Below are 23084 nucleotides of genomic sequence, written 5' to 3'. Positions count from 1 at the left end.
AATATAGATTACTGATATTTGATTTCTTATACATTTGTTAAAAATACAAAGTGTTTAATAAAGATAGCTGCTGACAGCTGGGCTCAGGAACCATGTTTTCCTATAACTTTACACACTATTTTCCATTTTTTCACTATCTTTATTGCACCCATTTTTTAATTTACTCATTTGACATAAGAACATAAACACTTTGGCCATCAAGAAATCTCTCTCCTGTCTCTTAAACCAGTTTGCACAATACTAGCCTAATCCCAGCTGGGAGCTTTAAGTACATCTGTGTTTAAGTCATAAGTATTGTTTCCTTGAATACACTACTTAAGCCTGTTTTCTGATGAAGTGATTATCTGTATTCTCTTGAGATTATATCTATGCATTTGTTCAAAGTGATAATAGAACAGGTAAACTGCCTATTGCTAAAAACTTCTCTTGAATATAGACTCTTCCCTAGGTCTGCTTTTAGGTTTTTGTATGTTTATTAACTATTTATTAAATCACCTATGCAAAAAGAGTCTATCCTTAGTGAGTCTTTGGCACCTGGAACTCAGCAGGAAGCAGAGCACCTCAGTTAAATCGTTTAGATCTGCTAATCCCTGTCAGCTGGAGTCAGTGAATAAATCTTTGGGGCTATCAAGTAGAGATGAATAGCTCAACAAAAGCCATTAAAATATTTCCAGGGTTTATGATACAAAAAAAAAATAAATTGCTCCATGTGAAGACCTAATATTTAGAAGAGCTGATTCCTGCCTGACTCCCTGGGTACTGAATGCCTGGTGGGTTTTGCATTCAACTTTTTGATTTTTTAAGGAAGATGTCCTTATTTACAAAACATCCCATCCACATGCAGAGCTCAGAACTCGTGTTGTGGCTGCATCGCTGTCTGCCTCATGTATTTGTTATATCCTAAAATTCAGACTTTGAAAGGCTGTTGTGAGTCCCCATTCATATCACAGTTTTCACACAATTGTCATGCAATCTCTCAACTCACCATCTGAATTTTTTACACGATGGTGACTTTTTTCATTGTAACCATAAATCAAGTGGACATGTCTAATGCAAGTAGTAAAGGGTATTGCTACAAGCTGATGTCTGTCTTGAATGAGCTGTAATAGCATTAGGGTTATGGTGACATTTTCTCATTGCTACAAATTATCATAAAACTACTTCATTGGTACTTGCTGTGGATCCCCACTGCTAACTTTCCCAGTCTCTCATTTCTACCAGATAATTATTGACTACATTCATTGTCTGACACTGTCCACAGGAATGTATTGGTCACATCCCAAATACAATCTGAGAGCACGTATGAGGTGATCGCTCCCTTGTATAATAAATGCTGCACCACTGAGCAATGCAGAAGGAAAATAATAAGTAAAAAAAAAAACCAAAACCCAAAAAAACCCACCAAAACCAACCAAACAAACCAAAAAAACCCCAAACAAACAAAAAACCCCCAAACTGATGTAGAAATTCAAAAATGAAATCAAAGGCAGAAGCACCATCAAGGTGAGGTGGAAGTGGGCTAATTAATTTCTCTGAATGTACATAAGCTATTAAACAGATTCTACTCTGAAAGGATGGAGCTGAGGTGGATCTCTGAACAGCCTGGAAAATCAGTCTTAAAGAAAATTCTGTGGTGGGTACAATGGAAGAAGGGCGGTGTGGGATAATCTCATTGAGGGGCAAAGGACATAAGGAAAAATGGAATCAGCACTTTGTTAATCCGGGGAGTGTAGCATGGGTACACTGCTGGCTGCAGAAGGCAGCAGTTACAAGGCATCAGCACTACAAAAACAGTGCACATCCCAGGAGGCCTGTTGAGAGAGGCTAAAATAATGATGAGACAAAATTCTTGGAATATCATTCCCAAATGCTGAATATTGCCAGTGCAAAGGTTCTGGCTCCTGCTGGTCTCCTTTTCCCCAAGGCTGACAGCGAGGAAGAGAACCACAACTCTTCCCACCTTCCAGGTCACCTTCACAGCCTGGGCACTGCACTGCCAGGAACTGTCAGGACAGACATCACACAGAACCAATGTCTGTGGCCCTGCTGTCAATTAGACATGAGACAGATACTGAAGCTTCAGCTGTGAAGCCTGTGAGCATGCCTGGTCCTCTCATCTGAAGTCTTCCATGTAGGTTGCTGACGGTGCTTTGAATCCAGAGCCCCTTTGAGACTCCCTAGAGTCACAGCAAAATGAACTAAAATAATACTGGTGGCACTTGTGTATGGAGTGGAGCAGAGCATGGGGCAGGGAGGTGGGCAGGAAATCTGCACTCACATAATTAAAGCTTTTTCATGATATGGAGGCACAAGATGAATGAATTGTGACTGGAGGTGTGAGACAAGGCTTTGGTAGGGGTGAACAGGAAACCATAATTCTGACAGTTTCAACTTCTAAATCCATGTTTTTCTTACTATATACACAGACACACATATACATTGTGTATAAAATGATGAGCATGCCCAAAAGAAGAAAAGAATCTGAACTAGATTGAGAAGGTAGATCAGGGAGCTGAATGAGGTGATGCAATAGCCAGCCCCTTTAGTCCTCACTGCATAGGTAACTAGCATGTTTTGGTGCATGGAGAGTGATGACACATTCATTCACTCCCAAATTTAAATGTGCTCCTGGCAAAATTGCTGAAAGGAGCCACCTGAGCTGGCATGTTGGAGTGGGTGGTAATCTCCACCAGAGTGGTGGTGAGAGGCAGCTGCTGCCAACTCAGCTATGGGGCCGTACAGGAGGGAGCCCATGGAGACCACCGGTCCTGCAGCATTCACAGGACTCCCTTAAACACCTCAGCCTGTCAGGAACTTTTCACAGCCCAATTAATAATAAAAGCAATAGCTCACATACCACTCTTTTGTCTGCAGGTGCATATGGCTATGAATAACAGTTGTTCCTTTCAGACTTTTAGGTGGGGCACTGTAGAAGAATGAAGCTGGGTTAATTAGCATTATAATATACAGCTGTGGGCTGGCTTCAGGGGTGTCAGGTTGGCCGATGTAGATCAGGTGCAGCTGTGGTGGGTTCTGTTAAGTGGTTGAGAGCACTTGAACAAACAGAGAGAGGAGGAAGGAAGAGAAGAGAGAGGAGGTCCTGGATGAGATGAGGAGAAGGCAGCAGAGGGACTGGTGTGAAAAGTGTACTGGTATGTGATGGTAAAAGACCTTGTTGCAGCTGTTAGTTTGGAGAGTGCTGTGACAGGGAACTGAACAAGAAAAGCCACAAGTGTGATGAATAAAACTGGATAAAGCTGGAAACAGTTTCAGAAGTAGTTTTCATCTCAGCTTTCCCAGTTCTAGGTGTTCTTACTGAAACTGTGAAGCCAGGTTCATGTGATCTTGCAGTGATGTCTATATATAGATGTAATAACTTTTTGGGACCACTGGTATTATTACTGTTTTTAAAGCCCATCTGTCATCACAACAGTTTTCTGCTCAATTTTTCATGTTCACTAATAATAACCTTGCTTTAAGAAGAGAAATAGCTGCATACTAGAAGTTCTGTCCTGTTTGTAACCAGCAGCTAGAGAGATTATAGAAACCACAGTCCTCAGCCTACATGATGCCAAAAGCAGCCCTGCCACTCCCAGTCCTGTTTGAAGCATGAGCCTCAAGGGTGGTAAATGGAGAAGCTGAAATGTGAAATGGTAATACATCTTCAAGTCTACGTAACCCTAAAAAAGTATCCTTGCATTGCTGGTTTGTTCAGTCATTTAAGAGTATTCACCATCAATTTGTTTACTTTCCCTTTATTTTGAGCAAGTCTTGTTAAATCCCTTGCAATTTGAGTCCTAGGTGGATACGGGGAAAATACCAGTGGGGTGATTATATTGGCATTTGGCTTGAGGGAGAACAGACTGCTGCTTTGATGCTTTGACATTCTTGATCTTATGCTAATTCTGATAAAACTACCCCCAAGAGATACATTTATGGAACATAATAAAAGACCTGTAGGTTCAAAGACTGATCAAGGAAGAAAACTGTTTTTAGAAAGAAGCCATCTCAGCCTATGATTGAAGTTTCTATATTCAGTTAAGTATGCAAAGGAAAGGGAACATGTTGGTTCATTGCCATAAGTTTTAGAAGCAGAATAGAAAAGGAAACCCCTCAAATGATGTCTTTCAACATAAAGAGCAAGAAAGAAGTAAAAAATCCATTTAGATGGATAATCATTGAACTTTTTTCTAGACCAGAAGAAGGAAACTCTGGATGCAGTTTAGGGAGAATTAATATAACACTCCTTCCCCTTCCGCTTCCTTAAAACTCGCAGCACGACTTACAACAAGGCAGTGCACACAGCAGAAGCAAGGTGCAGGGTGCTGGGATGCAGCCACATGGTGATGAGGGATACTCTGCATGTACTTGCCACACCTCATTTCCCACATCCTTAGTCTGGCAGGTCTCTCATGGCTCAGCCAGGTGAATAAGGTTCCCCGCAGAGCCAAGGACCTTCCTGGGCCTGGGACAGCTGTTCTGGCAGCTGTTCATTGGCACTCCTAGCTGCCAGCAGAAACAGGGTTGTTCTCTGTCGGAACAGCACTGGGTGGAAGAAGCACAAGCTTTCCAAGTATATCCACAAGTATATGAACATTTATTGTTGGACACCTGACATTGCACAGCTTGCTCCCCCAGGCTAACTTGCTCACTTGATTTATAAGAAACACAAGACTGATTTCAAAGGATTAAGCATGTAAAAGGCAAAGCGCTACCTATTGGGAGATGCAAAAGTAAGAGCAGCGTTTATGGTTTTAGGAGGTTTTCAAAATACTAGGTTTTTACCTTGTTGCTTTTCAAATTATGTCTCAAATACATATAGAAATATGTGAGTGAGAGATTTCTCTTTTTGTTATTGCATAAGCACAGTTTGGTTCTTGGCATTTGGGTCTTGTTGAAGGAGAAGGGGTACCTACAAATGAAGAAGCATAATTTAACACAAGAACTAGAGTGGAAATGGATATACCAAAGGCTTGTCTCCTGGGTTTTCAGACCTCTGCCCCTCAGCCTGGACATCTGTCCATGCTCTAAAAGGTAACAGACTATGCAACCTACCACCACAGGAGACATGGTACGCATTCTCCTCTCGAAAAAGAAGTTTACGTGCACTCAGTTGGTCCTTGTCTCCTCCAGTTAAGTCCCTTTGTCAGGGCTTTTATATCCCTCCCCATGTCTTTAAACTCACTCCTCTCTAAGTGCTAGGCACCATAGCCAGAGCCTCAGTGAGTTTGCTTAGAAAGATTTCCTCATGAGAAAACACCATGAAAGAATGGGCACTTTGAATGACACTGCTGGTAATTTTAATGCTCACTGCTTATATAATAACCTAGTATATTCATCAAAAAAGTGAGGGCTGGATTCATCATGCTCCTCAGCAGTTGAGGTCTAGCCAGCTCTTAGGGCTGTCAGAACAATCCCAAGCCTTACGTGAGGGCAGCTACAGGGATGGAGAGAAGTTGGCATTTAGTGCTTTTCTCCTCCCACCTGTGTTACTCTGCAACACAGAGACTCATTGTACTACAAAGAGAGAAAGAGACAGGAGGGACTTTGAGGGCTGTAATGTGGGGAAGGGATCGGGGGGTTCTGTCATCACGGCAGTTTCTGTCTTTTTACATTAAGCAGACTTTGGGAAATGTTGGTTTATCAGCAACTGAGGCTTATTCTCAGTGTTGGAAAACTTGACATAGAGTATGCTTGTGTAAATTATATCAGAAATCCCCTTCCTTTTATGAGAAGTGTCCTTTCTTGGTAGGTAATTTTTATATTAGGTTAAAAAAAGTTGACAGTGTTTGCAGGAGCTATTAATATGTTAAAATACTATGAAGTTACTGAAATCTGTAGTAGCACTGAAATACATTCAAAGCTTTCATTTGACTTGTGGAACTAAATGTGGTTATGTAAGAGATGTTGACATGATTCCACCTATTTGAACTTTACTGTGTTAGAAAGATCCAGTGTCACTTTGTGACAGCCACTTCACAGAAGAAACTCTCTTGCTCTACCGGAACCTTCCTCACCAGTAACAATGTGTGTTCCTTTTTCCTTCAACATCAAAATATATCATAGTTTAGGTCTGTTATATTAGATTTGCTAATAACATTCACAATACAAAAGTAATACTTACATAAAGTATTCAGCTTGCAGTTATCCATTACACCTTCCTGATATGAAAGTGCTGTGTATACTTGCCAACCACGTATTATGGTTAAGCGATAAGTTAAGTTAGGTTTTGCATTTGCTTTAAGATCATGACAAACAAAATTAATACCAATAACCAGCAAGGTTAAAGTAGGATTCATTCTTAGATATTAAAAATATCAGTTTTCTTTCCCAAGCAATGAATTCCAAACCTTTCCTATCATCAGATGAGATTGAAAAGTAAAAATTAAATGTTGTACAGCTTTGTCCAGTGGTACTTATGAAGCATTACTCTGGGCTGTGGAAGATCCTGTTGTAGATGTGTCACTGGTGTGGAGAGGCATAGTTCAAGCACCTTCTACTGATGTTCAGAACCAGCAATGAAGTGAGAGATGTGATGCAGGCTCAGATGAAAATAAATTACTTCTTTCATTACAGTAAACAGTTTGATGCAAAATGAGGCATTCTGAAGACGTGAATTACCCTGCTTTCTAAAGTTCTTTTAGAAATGGAGGTAAAGTTAGTACTCCCCTAAGCATCAAAACCTCTTCTCTCTACAGGATTACCCACTGCTCCTAACAAGTCACCCATAAAATTGCAGGTCAGACATTTGGAACCTACATCTAATGCTAACAAAACTCTGATTGAAATGAATTATGGAGTTGCTCACTCTAGTTGCAGTGTCTATGACTAGATAAAAGAGAATATGGCTTCATGACCCTTATACAGGTTCTGCTGCCTTTATATACTATACCAACAGCTTCTTTTGTATGTAGTACCACTGGCTGTAGGGTAGAAGCCACTTGCTTCTCAAAATTATAGAGAGGTAAAGCCATGTCACAGCATGGCTGAGGCTGGCAGGCACCTCTGGAAATCACCCAGTTCAACACCACCCCTGCTCAAGCAGGGTCAGATTTCCCCCTATTCATTCCATTGCAGAAGCCTATCAGATCAGGCATGATTTTGTCTTCATAAATCCATGCTGACTACTCCCAGTCACCTTCTTGTCCATTTTTTTGCAGATGGTTCTTATGATCATCACCTTCCCAGGGATCAAAGTTAGGATCTCTTACCTGTAGTTCCCTGGATCTTCAAGATGGTAATGACATTTGCTTTCTCTCAGCACTCAGGAATCTCCCCTGGTTGCTATGACCTTTCATAGTTAATCAAGAGTGGATTCACAGTGATACCAGACAGCTCCCTCAGCATCTGTGAGTGCATCCCATTAGGTCACAAGGACTTACATGCGTCCAGTTTGTTTCAGTGTTCCCTGAACTTTTCCTTGTCCACCAAGCCAACCACCTCCCGGGCTGCATCAAAAGAAGCATGACCAGCAGGCTGAGGGAGGTGACTCGTCCCATTTACTTCACTCTTGTGAGACACCACCTGTGGTACTGCGTTCAGTTCTGGGGCCTCCAGCATAAAAAGGACATGAACCTGTTGGAGCAAGCCCAGAGGAGGGCCATGAAGATGATCAGAGGGCTGGAGCCCCTCTGCTATGAAGACAGGCTGAGAGAGTTGGGGTTGTTCAGCCTGGAGGAGAGAAGGGTCTGGGGAGACCTTGCAGCTGCCTTCCAGTACCTAAAGGGGCCTACAGGAAAGCTGGGGAGGGGCTTTTTGCAAGGACATGTAGCAATAGGACAAGGAGGAATGTCTTTGAACTGGAAGAGAGTAGATTTAGATTAGATATTAGCAAGAAATTATTCACCATGAGGGTAGAGAGACACTGGCACAGTTAGTCCAGAGAAGCTGTGGATGCCCTATCCCCGGCAGTGTTCCAGGCCGGGGTGGATGGGGCTTTGAACAGACTGGTCTAGTGGAAGGTGTCCCTGCCCATGGCAGGGCCGTTGGAACTAGATGATCTTTAAGGTGCCTTCCAACCCAAACCATTCCATAGTTCTATGATTCTATGGCACTTATCCTGGCCTCTGTTTAGAAGAAGGCCTAAGAAGTAATGCACGATTTAAAAACTTCTAGGTGAAGTCCCTGTAAATTGTGGGAGCTCATAAGAAAAATGGTCCCTTTCTGCACTACTCTGAGAGGTTACATGGGATTCCTAAGACCCATTCAGAGTCTCCTCACAAAAGAAGTTCATTCAGGAAATTTACGTTCAGATTCAGTAGGGCAGTAGAACTGTGTGATGGGCTGTGCAGATGTAGATATGGGACACAGAAAATAAAGAATCTTGGCTTCAGGGGATATAATCACTGACACACTGATGAGATCTCACTTGTTCAGCCATGAGCAGTTCAGATCCTGAGGGTGGACATGTTGAAAAATAAGATTATTCCTCAGGCATAAAGTATTATGTGAATGAAAATTATTGCTATTTTCCATACTTGGTGGTGAAAGTTTTCTTCCTAACCAAATAACCCAGTTTAAACAAGAAGCAAAAAAGTTGTTTATCTTTGATGTACGATATTTTTCTTTTATTTCACTGCAGAGTATTTAAAGATAATCATTAAAAACTATCACACAAACTTCAAACATGTGCAGATGACAGTTCTATCTTCTATGTAACAGTTTTCAGAAGGCTGAAATATTTTCAATACAAAAAGCATGAGTGTGCCATACCACCATGCTATTCCAGATGTCTGTTCAGCCTTTTGAATTACAATTTAATCAAGCCACCGTGGCAGACAAACGTAATGATATACCTGCACCGCAAGTATTTATTATGTTTGGCGGCTGTAGTGGTCAGGCAAAGTGCAGCTCTGCACAGAGTACAGTATATACTGTATTGTTGGGGTTCAGGAAAAGGATTACATTTGAATTGTTTGCATGTGATTGCTTGAGCAAAAGCAGTATGTTCTTGTAGAGGTGAAATGAAAGGCATTACTTACAAAGATTGACTGTCTCTCAATAGCTCATCCCCTAAACTTTTCCTAACAACAGTCTGAATGCCAGCTGGCGTCTTGAGCAGGAGTATAAATGAGCTGTGAAGAAAGCAGGGAGGACTGTCTTGAATTTGAAAGTGAATTTCAATTTAGCAATGCTCCAGATTTTTTGTTGTTGTCAGACCTCTGAATGTTTTGCAATGGAACACAGAGGTTTTGTGTAACAGGGATCCTCAGTCTGGACATTTTCTAGACCTGAGCTGCAGGCTCCATTTTCTAACTTTTCTCTGAAGAAGGGAAGCTGCTTCTACACTCATGAGCTCAGGAAATACTTTGCTGGCAAACACCAAGTAGCCTGTGACCTACTTAACGTAAAATAAATTTCTGGGTTTTAATGGTATTTATTTCCCTAGTCAATTATTTATAAAACAATTAAAGAGCAGAAAGTGTTCATAAAACAAATTTTGAGTAATTTTAATTAGGAAGGTGATTCAAGAATATTGAGAAATAAAGACAAAGTTAACTGAACGGATCATTCAAAGCATACCCAAATTTCTGCTCTCAGCTTTCCTTGACTACTACTATCTAATGGGTGCTCTGTGTGTGTGTTCAAAACATGGTTTAATAATTTAGGAAATGCAGCTATAGCTTCCAAATAATTGTGTGCTGCAGTTCCTTATTCATAAGTGAAATACAGAACAGAAGAATTGTTAAATAAAATTGTTCTGGGCATGGAGTTTAGCTCTGTAAGATTCATTCATTAGCTAATGGGTAACGAAAGATATGAAACACATTTGTATCAGGAAAATCTCATAAACATATGGAAAACAATTGGTATCATAGACTGTATGTGTAACCTACTCAGGAAAAGCTATGCTAAGGCAAGTGCATTGAAGTACATTGTATTTTCCTGTCCATAAACCATTCCAGAATTTTGGCCTTGTATGTCACAAAGCCAATTGCACTTCACGTTTTTAATAGTTGGTATTGGCCTCAAATCTCTTTTACAGAGAAACCCCTTTACCCCTTTACATTACTTAAGCATGTCACAATAGAATGAGGAAGGTGGTTGTATCCTTCATAGTTGTTTCTAACGTGGTGCATAGGGTATGTTCATCTAGACTGACTGTCTCCACCAGAGTTTCAGGAAAATCCTTGAATAATTTTTACTTTCCACAGTCCCTTTCTCATCTGGAGGGAGCTCTCATCAGCCATTAAAAACTGGCACTGGAATTTGTGGTATTGTCAGAGCACTGTTCAGACCTTTTCTTGGAAATATAGGAGGAAGCCATGACTATTTCTTAGCTCTGGTAATATCAGGAACATTTGGAATAAAAATAAGGACGTAAATTATTCCCATGATATGTCCTAGCACAGACCATTCTGATTAGCTGTTTTCCAGACTGCAAGATTGGTTCAGTTACAGGCAAACACTTCTCAACAGTGTGGCTCATGTGGGAGGGGTGGGTTTAATCTTTATTATTTACAAATCATCGTGTAGATATTTTATTTTAAAAGTAAATGACAAAAAAAGAGCCACATTGTATACTGTGATCAGAAGGCCTATCAATCAGGTTATTCAGTTTTCAGTTAAAAGATAAACTAATACTGATAAATTTGCATTTCCCCCCTCATTCTTTAATCTGACTTTTATCTTTTGTGAATGACATTGGACATATATAGTTATCCAAAATGAATATTTTGTTTATGTATATAGATTCTTCAGATTGCCCGCATTAACAACTCTTAACCTTTAAACTGATTTATAAACATGTAAGAATAAAATGTCAGCATTCATTTGTCATCTCGCAGTAAACTGTCAGCATTCGTTTCTCAGCTAAAATAGAATATCTGTCTAAGAATTTACATTAGGCTTTGTAATCAAACTAGATTAACAGCAGAGCAGCTCAGCATGAAAACTTGATATCAAGCATACACAGTCCATTAATACCTTAATGTGCATTCCAGGCTACATCTCGCCACGATCTGGTGAATTCAGTAGGACTTGTTGCTGAAAAATGTGGCTGACTCATGCAATCTCGTAGTCTAACGTATCGGCATAATGCTGTACTGGTCCATAAAAGGGCAGGAACAAAGTCTTAGAGGATAAATACTGGACATTGGCAAGCAATGGTGTATGTTCACGAGGAGTGAAAGAGAAAAATGCAATGAATGGATTTTGCCTTGGAAGCTCACACTGTATTCTATTGACCAAAACATGAGCAATATCATAGCTATTTGTTGCTAGCTGAAAGAGGACATTCCCCAGGGAGTTTTATGGTATCATCTGTTCAACTGGATGGCGATCAGTTTTCTGCAAATGTTCTGATAATCAGTTACACTGAGTTACTGCTACTTTAGACCTGTGTTTTATTTCCTGGAACAGACCTGGAATGCTGACTGAAATGGCGGAAGGAGCAACTCACTGCATGAAGAGGAACATCAGTGTGAATATACCCTATGTGGGGTTACTGCACTGACTTTATTGGATGCAAAGGAAAGATCAAAATCAGTGGGAAGACATGTGTTTTGGTGGTAGGACCCCATATTTCTGTACAAAATATGAAGGAAAAGAAATCACATAGAAGGACCCAAGCACCGAACTTGGTGCTGTATGGCTGGTAATGGCTGCGCTGACACGTGGCTGATCCTGAAGATATGGAGATGTGTTTGCTAGTGTGCTGTTTCCTCACAGTTCACTTCCAGTCATCCTCTGTAACACCAGCCAGAGTGCAATGCAGAAGAGTTACAAATGTAGGTGTTAAAAGAGGCCTGTGCATTCCTTGTCTAGCTGAGACTTGGCTGAGGGAGGAAGGCATCACACCCCAGTACCTTTCCTGGCCACCCCAGACCATGCGGTGGATGCACAGACATTTCTTGCCTGGTGCTGGGAGGGCTTGGTGCTGGTGTGGTGGTCCAGAGCTCACAGCCTTCACCTTCTGCGGTGTCTGGTGAGACCTCCCAATGTATTACCATTGCTCTGAAAAGATGGAAGAATCATCTCTGAGCAAAGATGAGAGGAGAATGTGTTTCTATAAATGTGTTAAAGTAGAAGTGTAAATGTTATGCTGAAGCCTTGCATTTATATTTAAATATTCAACAGCTACAAATGCAGGGGAGTCTGTATGAGGAAAGCCTGGATATTTAAAGTCTAACAGCTTTTGTTTAAAGCTATTCAGAGTATTGTAAATACATTTCATAATGTTTTATATTGTTTACAATGTATTCTGTGGGTATGTAATGTTTGCTTACTCAGAAACTGGATAGAATTTTTTCTTTGAAGAGGATGGGGAGTTGTTAACATTTATTTATCAGTGTTTTACATACCACCATTCGTGATTTTTAACTGTGTAATTCTTTCTCAAAAGTCATAAAAAATCCTGGCTTATAATTGAACACAGAGTTAAGTTTTGTTGCAGGGAAGTTAGGTCTACAAAACAAAATATAATATTATCTCAGTTCCCCTACTGGTTTGCACAAATATTTCCAAGTATTTAGTCTCAACTGAAAAAAAAAATAATTGGGGGCATTTCAAATACTGATTTTTAAATTAGTCAGAACTTTCAACCCTGTTGTGAGAGGCATGATATTTTTCTCCATTAATTCCAGTGGCAGGCAGCCTAGCTGCTGCCACCCTTGAGGTGTCTGTGTGTCTGTATCAGGATGGGGTAACTGGGCATTACAATTCCCCTGGCCATGTACAGCGTTGCTGCCTGTGGATCTTGACTTAATTAAAAGAAAGAACATTACCTCCTGCATGGCCAGTGCTACTGCACGCAGATTTTTATTTGTCTTTCAGCCAAATACAGACCTGACCAGAACTGTGTTGGTTATTTTGAAAAGATATAACATTTTCTTTAGGAAATTACACAGAACTTCTAAAAAAATCAGTATGAACATTGGAGTTTGGAGCAAGCTGTCTTGCAAGTATTACATACATTTTACTTTGTCCTAAATGCCTGGCACGGTCCCGCTTCAGTAAACTTTGCTTAAAAAAAGGGTAGTACTTTGTAGGGTTTTCATATTCCTAATGTCATGTTTCGATTTGCTCTGAGGAACAAACTTCTGATCCTGGACTTCCCTCTTCTGGCAGTTCAGTATATTCTTCAATCTTGACTTACGTGACTCAAGCGCCATGTGACTTGGGTGGTCAAACAAAACTAAGCAGTGTAACCTACATGATGCATATTGAACGCTCAATGCAAAAATATGAAGTAGAAAGAAGAAGAAACTTACTTCAAATTTGGTGAACAAATTAAAATAATATCAAGAAACATGAAATATTCCTGAACACAGTTATTATTCATCATCTGTTACTGATTCAGTATTGATAAAGCGTATTGATAAAGGTAGCTGTGCAGGATATATTTGGTGTATTCACAGATCATTGTAAAAGAGCAAAATATTCTTTACAATTAGCTGAATCCCCCTCACTCCTAATGTAGCACTCCTGACCATGGGCAGATTAGTGTGAAATTTAATTTGTGCTAATCTGTCCAAGAGCGAGGAAGCACAAAATATATTTTATGCAGTGTTTACCCACTTTACCCTATATAGATAAATGCATGAGTGACAAATCATGCAGCTTCAGGTTTAGCGGAGTGAATATCTATAGTGCCATTAGTCCTGGATTTCATTATTTCATTTTTGTTGCCATGGGAAAACAAGGACTGGACTCACATTCTTAAGCAAATATGTAAATGTAAACCTGTAAAGTTTTAAAATAGGTTTAGACACATCTACTTATATCTACAGAGTAGCTGTAACTTTTCTGCTAGTTTCATATGGGTTATATAGAAAATAGTCCTTTTCTCCTCTGTATGGTATTGCCAGTATTTTAGAGAACTTAACTAAATAGGTCTCTTAGGAGGAAAACCATTAAAAGCTACAGTTTGTGACTGAAACCAAGAGTTTAATTGGTTACATAAACAGCTGCTGCTCTGGTTTTGACTGTAGTAGGAGCGCTGCTGGATTTGCAGGCTCTTGCTGCAGGAATCAGTTCTGATTTGCTTTAGCGTGGTAAAACCAGATGTGCAGAGCGAGTCTGCTCATGCAGCAACACTGCACCTCCAAAAAGTCCTGCAAAAATGTTGTTACTGCTCAGACATTGCAAGGCTCTTCCAGTAATCCTCACATAGTTTGAAAACACACACTTTTTTCCCCTAGAAAAAGCCTGTGAAACGGTGGGATGAATGCTAATATGTGACACGGTTTAACAGTTATTTATAAGTGATATTTGGGAACACGTTTCCTGTAAAAGCGAGGGCCATCTAGTAGCTTCCAAGAGTTGTTTGGCAGTTACACATTTATTAAAAAAAAAAAACAAAAAAACAAACAAACCAAAAAACCTCTTCTCTGATTTATGTTTATGGACAAAATGGAATTGAGTATCTTTTCATTAGGAGTCTGGCAGTGTTCAGCCCATGTTTTGCTGTCCATGGACAAGTCTGTCTCTAATTTACTGATGCAATACAGTAAAACAAGGCAAGGGTTGTGAGCTTTGCGAGCAGTGGCAGGGATGCTCAGGGTGAATAAACAGGTGCCCGGTATTTCTGCAAATTTGGACATATTTCTTTAGGGTGAGATCCAAGTTGGACAACCAGTACATTGTGAGAATTTACCCATTGTGTGATTGCAATCTGCTGTGGACTTGCTTGCAAAAGGCTGCACTGTGATGTCCCACATGGCCTTTACTTTGCATAAGTAATTCAATCCGATCAATATGCACTCCCCAGTAGATGGAAGCAAAATCCTTATTTTGGACAAGTTGCTAAAAGCAGAGGCAAAACATCTTCACATTTGTAGGTACTTTAATTTCTGGGCTGTGGAGATGATTTAGACAGGATAATGGCAGTTTGCATTCAGCCTTTTACAAAGGCAGATTTTGATGGAGCTTTATGCAGCAAATGTTCTTTCCTGGTATTTGCTGCTTTCCTTTTATGACTCCCAGTGTCCACATTTGCCTGTTAATCACGCATAGCCAATATTCAGGTGGCAATGCCATGCTTTGGCAGACAGCAGTTCCGGATCCCGTTTGTTTTTTGTAGCCAAACATAAACAACATAGCAGTTCACTTTGAAAACCTTTGCTGCTATGGTTCAGCAGCCGAGTTACAAAATTAAAGGGCTGGAGTGTTAATGTGTCGCAAGGTCATACGAGAAAATAGGGCATTCTGTAGAACATTCGTATAGTTCAAAGAAAAGATGTATATTTTGCTGTTGTACAGAACCCTTATAGTTAATTAGTCATTATTATTATATATAATTTATTGTTCATATAAAACCACAGAGGCATGGCATATATTTATAACAGGTCTGTACCTCTTACTGTGCTAGCTAGCTGAGTCTGCTCATGAACCTCTCCAACTCAAATACCAATTTGAATTTCAAGCATGCAGAGGGGAAATATTTTGCCTTCCCAAATCCAGCCTCTTTAAGAGCCAATAGACTTCTGGCCTGATTCAGAATTAAATGTGCCTTTGACTTCCCTGATGATGTCCCTGATACCTCCTTGCATATTTATTTATAGCCTGCATTTTCTCTCCCTGGGGTGCAGCCCTTCTGAGGCTAAAAGCCAACATTCAGTTGGAAACTTCTGTGCTTATGCCAGCGAAGGCTTCTGCCTGAGAAGTGAGATGTGTGGCCAATGCACACCTCTAACCTGAAGAAGTCAGCCTAACGACTGGAAATTTTTAAGACCAGCCACTATGCAACTGTGTTTTGCCTTAGGAGCTTCCTAATCCCAGCATGCCCAACCTGTGGATTTTACATGTCAGGCTGTTTCCAGGTGCTTTCTAATACCATCTTATCACCCAAAGTCCTCCTTAGCACTTTATCTTATTCAGGTACTCTTGGAAAAATCTGGTATGCCAGGCTCAGCAAGGAGCCAAGAAAGAGTTGTGAACTGCTCTGTACATCTCCCCAGTGTTTTCAGAGGGACACATGAAGATACTTCTGCTCTGGGATATGTTTCCTGACAGTGCTGCTATTGACCTAGCTCAAGAGAACAGTGAGTGATGTGATAACACAATCAAGACTTGGTATTCATAATATTATTACAAGTGGCTCCTAGTCTATCACAACTAGTTCTGTCACAAAAAAAAAAAAATAAAAAAAATTCAAGCCCTTCTTAGAAGAGTTCACAGAGGTTGGCCAGCTTCTAAAATAGATGTCAACTGTCTCCACTTAACTTGGTTACTAATACACAGCATTACTTTAGCTCCAGCTATTTGAACAATACTTCTGACAGTTAAAGAGACTCAAATCCATCTTCTGTAATGTGGGGGAAAGGGCAATGCACATTCAAGTGAAAAAGAAAGTTCCTAAACTGTCATGTGCAGAAGTGCACAAAGGAAGAACAAAGGAGAAATGCAAATACCATCTTCTAATGGATTGTTGACGTTATGTTCCGGTCAGAGTTTAGCAGCAGTTGAACCAGAGTATTCTGGGTACTCTTTTCTGTCTCACTGATGAAAAGAGATCAAAAACGTAAACTGGATCAAACTCTTTCATGTCTGGATTGTCAGGTAACTTACACACCGTTTTACATTTTTCAAGGTAGCAGCATGTGTTGATAAGAGCTCTCAGTGAAAAGATCCTTGATTACATTTAGGACTGTCTTATTCTTCACCTTTCAACACTATTTTAACCTCTTTCTCAAGTTCATTCAAGAGTTGAGTCCTAAAATTATTTACAATAACTCACTGTGTGTGAAATTTGAAATTACAGTTCAAATTACTTTCTTACTCCCTTACACAGAAAATATATGATACTTGTGCCTACACATAGCAGACCCACACTCCCAGTTGCAGCTGGCATTATAGATTATAGATTATTATCTGTGCCTTTTTACAAGGTCATCCATTCCTTTCTTGTTGCCTTACGGGTTTTTCTGCTCTTGTCATTTAAAACGGTATCATGTCTATCGATCATCATCTTCATGTCTTCAGTTTTCATGTCAGCCTCTTGCTGTCTCAAATTGAAGCTTTAAAAATTCTTATCCTGTGCAAGCATTGTAACTGGAATCACACCTAACCTATTACTACTGCTGTAATATCTTCCACATGATTACTGTAAGTACAGTATGTCTGATATGATCTGGAAAGCAAAGTACAGACTCTGTAGTCGATAGTGACTTTTCTGCTGCCATTGGAAAACAGTTTTATCTTCCCAGGAATTATCATCAAAGGAATCTAAACACCTCAAAAACAGAATAAAATCTAAAACACATCTGCCAACTGTTTCTAAACATTTCACCTCTCCATTTAAGTATAAAACCTATAGATCTCCTACTGAAAGACTGTGATACATTTAAATGATTTGGTTTAGTAAGGAGAAATTAAAACCACCTGCACTACCTGGAATTATAACAATAAAATCGTAACGGTGGTAGTTTATATATTTTGATTACTCCATGAGTTACATGGACTTAAGGAAAATCAACTTTATAGCACTTCTGTGTCTCATTTGTAGCAGAACTTTGTAAGAAGGTAGATGCAAACTCTCTTCTTCCCATTAACCATCCCCAACTTTCGTTTAAAGGCAACTGGGTTTCAATAAAATGTTACAGAAAGGCAAATAAAGACTTAAATTGGTATAACAGCTTTAAAAGTATTAAAAATAGGTGTCCATTAATATTATCCATATTAATGGATATTTACTGTACTGATAAATCATTCTGTCAAGGCTGGGTTCAAAGCTGAATTGAAAAGCTTTAACGTTTATGGTGCAACTAAGCATTAACACATCAGCAAAGCAGAAACTCCTGATAGTTGAGTTTACATACTGAAAAGATTAAAAGTGTTCTAAATTTTTCACACACTACTGATATTTTCAATTGTTCCAGATGTATTTTTACTTCACTTATTGCTAAAAACTGTCATTTTAAAGGGTGTTAAGAACTATTTATGTATTAGTTTTTATACATATATATTTAATAAGGTCAAATTATGTGTTTCTGTGGTTGTTTTTTTCTGTAGAGTAGAACCTTGTAAGTGGATCTGTACATACTGTATTACCAAAATCATCTATATAGTAAATATAAATGCCACATCTAGTATTAATCATTTAAAATATATGAAAAAAAGTACCTCACAGCCACAGCTTTACTTCTAAACTAAGCAGAACCAGTTTACATTTGAGTTGTCTTGTCCCATCAACTGCCCATTCTGTTTAGCTACCAGTATGTTTCCTGGCAATTTTAGCCCATGTTAACTAGCTTTCTCACAGGCAAACCTGAGCATAATTTGGTCTTAATGACATTTAATGAGCAACTAGAATGCTCAGCCTCCTGTAGAGTGCAGCACCCTAATGGATCCTAAAATCCAAATTTAAATGGTCATAGAAATCTTCTGAGACAGAGATCTAAAACATCGCTTAAATTATGTGTTGAAAGAGGATGGGGAGGAAGAGCTGCATATTTGTTTTGAGAGCTTTTCTCCCATCAGAAAATAATATAAGGCATTCAGAATTTGATATTCCAATCCTTATGTGTTGACAGCACACTAATCTTGCTTAAGTTGCAGGCAAATACAGCAACTATGCCTTATTGTGACAGCATGATACCCAAGACTGTAAAAGATTTGGCAGAAGGAGGAGATTTTTATTTCTTCAGTTCTATCTGATCCTGTATGGTAACATCTCTAGGTCATTGTGTATTTAATGATGATGTTGCTTATGAATCAGGTCTGTAATGGCATACCTCCCCAGACTGTTTGAATAAATGCTTTTGTGTCCTCAAACACCTTGATACTACTGGCTTCCAGCCTGTTGCCAAAAGTGAACTGATTACATGGCTGGGGTATATTTTCTTAACTCCAGGTACCTACCAGCTCATAAATTTTGCTACCACCTTTGCAGTATTTTTCATAGAATCATAGAATCATAGAATCACTTAAGTTGGAAAACACCATCAAGTCCAACTGTTAACCCAAGACTGCCAAGTCCATCACTAAAGTATGTCACTAAGTGCTGCATCTACACATTTTTTAAACACCTCTAGAGATGGTGATTCCACCACCTCCCTGGGCAGCCTGTTCCAATGCTTCAACACCCACACAATGAAAAAATTGTTCCTAATATCCAATCTAAACTTCCCCTGGAGCAAGTTGAGGCCGTTTCCTCTTGTCCTGTCATCTGGGAGAAGAGACTGACCCCCACCTGCCTACAGCCTCCTCTCAGACAGTTGTAGAGAGCAATAAGGTCCCTGCTGTATGCAATAAAGGATGCAGATCATCCTTGGTCCTCCTTTTGTTTCTAATGTATTTGCAGAAACATTTTTTATTATCTTTTACAGCAGTGGCCAGCCTGAGTTCTAGCTGGGCTTTCACCTCTCTAATCTTCATCCTGCATAATCTCACAACACCCTTGTAGTCCTCCAGAGTTGCCTGCCCCTTCTTCCAAAGGTGGTAGTCTCCACTTTTTTCCTGAGTTCCAGCCAAAGCTCTCTGTTCAACCAGGCTGATTTTCCCGGCCGGCTGGTCTTTCAGCACATGGGGACAGCCTGCTCCTGCCCCTTTAAGACTGCCTTCTTAAATAATGTCCAGCCTTCCTGGACTCCTTGGCCCTTCAGAGCTCTCTCCCAAGGGACTCTGTCAACCAGGCTCTTAAACAAGTCTGTCCTCTGGAGTTGCAAGGTAGTGGTTCTGCTGACCCCCTTCCTTACTTCTCTGAGAATCAAATAAACTATCATTTCATGATCGTTATGTCGAAGGCATCCTCTGACCAGCACATCACCCACCAGTCCTTCCCTGTCTGTCAGCAGCAGGTCCAGCAGGGCATCTCCCCTGGCTGGCTCCCTGACCAGCTGTGCCAGGCAGTTATCTTCCACACACTCCAGGAACCTCCTAGACTGTTTCTTCTCAGCTGTGTTGTATTTCCAGCAGACATATGGTAGATGGAAGTCCCCCATGAGAACAAGGGCTAGCTATCTTGAGACTTCTCCCAGCTGCTTGTAGAATGTTTCATCTGCCTCCTCACCCTGGCCGGGTGGTCTATAACAGATGGATCCCCTTTTTCTGTTCCTTAAGACGGGAGTGGCATTTGCTTTCTCTTGGTCCTCAGGAGCCTCCTGCAGTTGCCTTGGCCTTTCACAGATAATCAAATGTGGCGTCACAATGACACACCAGCCAGTTCCGTCAGCATCCATGGGTGCATCTCGTTAGATCCCATAGACTTTCGTATGTACAGTTTGTTTCAATGTTCTCTGACCTGATCCTTGCCCACCAAAGTCTTCTTTGCTCCAGACTTTCCCTCTGGTCGCAGGATTATCTTGGCTGTCTGCACAGCCTTTGGGTATCCCACGATCCCTTTCAAAAGGCAAAATCAGGTAGACAAAGCAAAGGGGATCGTTTCCCTGGAGCACTGGGATTTTGAGCCAAGGGGCACAAGTGAGCTGTGTCAGCAGCCTGGACTGAGACTGACCATGGGATGCCTACAAAGACTGGCCAGTCTCTGGAGCAGCTCTGGGTTCAGGTGACTCCAGGAGCAACCTGTCAGCTACACATCTGAAATCCAGCACATGGGATCTTAAAAGGAGTTCAAATTAATGACAGCTTTGTACAGGAGAAACAGAGATCAGTCTGACAGGTAAACAAGCAGTTCTTTATTCTGGGCTTTGGCACTAGCCAGCTATAAGACTTAGACCCCACTATGAAGTCTCACCTCCAGTGACACATCATATGAAATGTAAAAGTCAACATGGGTTGATCAGTTGAGGTTCATATGGCAAATGTAGACTACAGTGGCCCAATTTACATGTAGTCACACCCTGACAAATAGATTTTTCCTTCCTGAAGGTACATTTTTCCACATTTTCTTTCTCTTCTGCCTCTGAAATTAGGAAAACATCATATCTTTTGCACCAAAAACTAGAAAAAAAACCCCACCTTAATTTCATTTCAGAAACTCTAAACCAGCTGAATTTGATGAGCGGCTTGGGCGTGAGTTATTAATGAAGCTGGCATAAAGTAGATAGGAGGTCAATAGGATACACATAGTAATTAAAATGCAAAGTTTGCATTGTTTTTAAGCAATGCCATTGGGATGCAGGATGCTAGTGGTGAATACAGTTTAAGAAACAACCCAATAACATCTATAAATAGCAGATAAAAGGATTTTTGGGGCATTACAGATAGTGAGAAAAAACTTATGGAAAAGAAAGATTAGGGTGTGGTTTTGGTTTTTTTTATTCAATGTTATTTCTTTTTATGGCAGTTTTTTATTAAAGTAAAACTGATCAAATCAGTAGCTGATCAAAACCTAAAATGAACTATTACAAATATTATCAATATGCACGTGTGCATGTGTTTTATGTGAATGTAATTTGCGTGACATAATTTAACTTCTAGTCAAAGTCAGTGGAGCCGTGATAGCCTCCTTTCCTTCCACACTGACAACCATATCTTTCTGCCGTAGCATATCATGAAGACTAATTATCTTGCATTACTTATTTTAATCATTTATCATTTGTTAGCCTCCCTATCAAATATATGTGTTCCTTTTAGATTTCACTATTTTAAGTTTTTTTGGTTTAGCACAAATTGTATTTAAAACAAAAATCTACTGAGCCCTTTCCCTATTGAATATTTTCTGAATTGCAGATACTACAATGGCAATGGTGAATTACTGCAGGATGGAGTTTTCTGTGTGTCTTCAAGGAAATTGCCAGCATGAGTATTTATGTAATTAGGTATTTGCATGAATATGCACAATACTTGCCTTGAACTTCTTTGCAAACCAAATGTTTTCTAACACAGATGTTAGTGTTGAATTAATAAAAAAGGTGTTCAATATCATGAAAGAAGACAGATTTCATTCTGGTAGCAGCTCAGAAAACCTGTTTCAATCTGTTCATTAATTTACTTGTTTCCAGAAACAAACTGCAACATATGAAAGATAGTAAGTGCTGCCCCAAGATGATGTCTTCTACTGCAGCCCTGCACCAAGGGGAAAGAGATCTAATGCACCCAAGGGATGCAGCACAATTTTCCAGCTCCCATTCCTTCTCTGGTGCATACCTGGGAAACCACAGCTTCCAGATGCTCACTGCTATGAATTAGAAATAGACTCTTAGTTTATCCCTGAAAAAATAAAGTGGCATGTGAAAGAGATTACACAGATCCAGAAAGATCCAATAAAAGAAAGTTCACTTGGGAGAAAAAGAAAAAAGGAAAAAGAGTTTCCAAGCAGCATCTGATTATAAAGATAGGTAGCACTTGTGTTGCCAGTTCATTGCATTGCTAGGGTCGCTGAGTTTGACGAGAAAATACTGCAGCCTCTGCTAGAATTTCACACAAAATCATTACAATTCTCATCATTTTCTACGCAAATTGCCCATAAGGGAGGGCTTCTTTAAACAGTCAGCAGCAATCCAACTCATGCTCATTGTACAGTGGTTGCTGTTGCTAAGGTTATATCTACACAGTAGAGTGCATAATAAATTCATAGACTGTAGCGTGCAGGAGTGTTCCTGTTGAGTGTCTGCCAGTGCATCCGCAGTGTTTGAGCGTGATCGCAGTGAGCGGTTTCCTGGCTGGCTCACAGATTCCAATGCGCTGTTGCAGTCCATGCGCATATCTACATGGTGGATGAGATTAAAACAAAACAAAACAAAACAAAACAAACACCATTGGAAAAATAAAAGGCTACCTTTTGCCTAGCAGACCTCCTGCACTATCTCTTTACATAGGTGTGTGGGACAGGCACAGAAAAAAGATAGGAGGTAGAGGGACAGTGGCAGGTTTTCAGATTGGTGCATCTGTATTCAGCTGTCCTATAGGAAATTTAGCATGCCAGAATTGGATCCTCTAGTTTAGGACTTCAGACTGCAATTAAAGGTGATACTTCGAAGCAGGAAGGGAAGAAGTGTAACTGCACCTCTGTAAAAGTGCAAAATATATAGGTGAGTGGGACTGGGAAGGGCTGCTGGCGGTGATGATGAAAAGTGATGTAAGGTATGCATCCTTACCTTCAGTAAGGTGATGCATCTACAAAAAGCAGCCAACCTATATAAACAGGGCTTTCCTCTGCTTCGTTTAAGAGATCAGTGTTATAGTTTTTGTTTTGGTGCTGTTAATCATAGGCCCTGGGCAACTAAACCTAAGCTTAAAAA

This window comes from Falco rusticolus, chromosome 3 (genome assembly GCF_015220075.1).
Source record: "Falco rusticolus isolate bFalRus1 chromosome 3, bFalRus1.pri, whole genome shotgun sequence".
NCBI lineage: Eukaryota > Metazoa > Chordata > Aves > Falconiformes > Falconidae > Falco > Falco rusticolus.
This window is presented reverse-complemented; position numbering follows the sequence as displayed.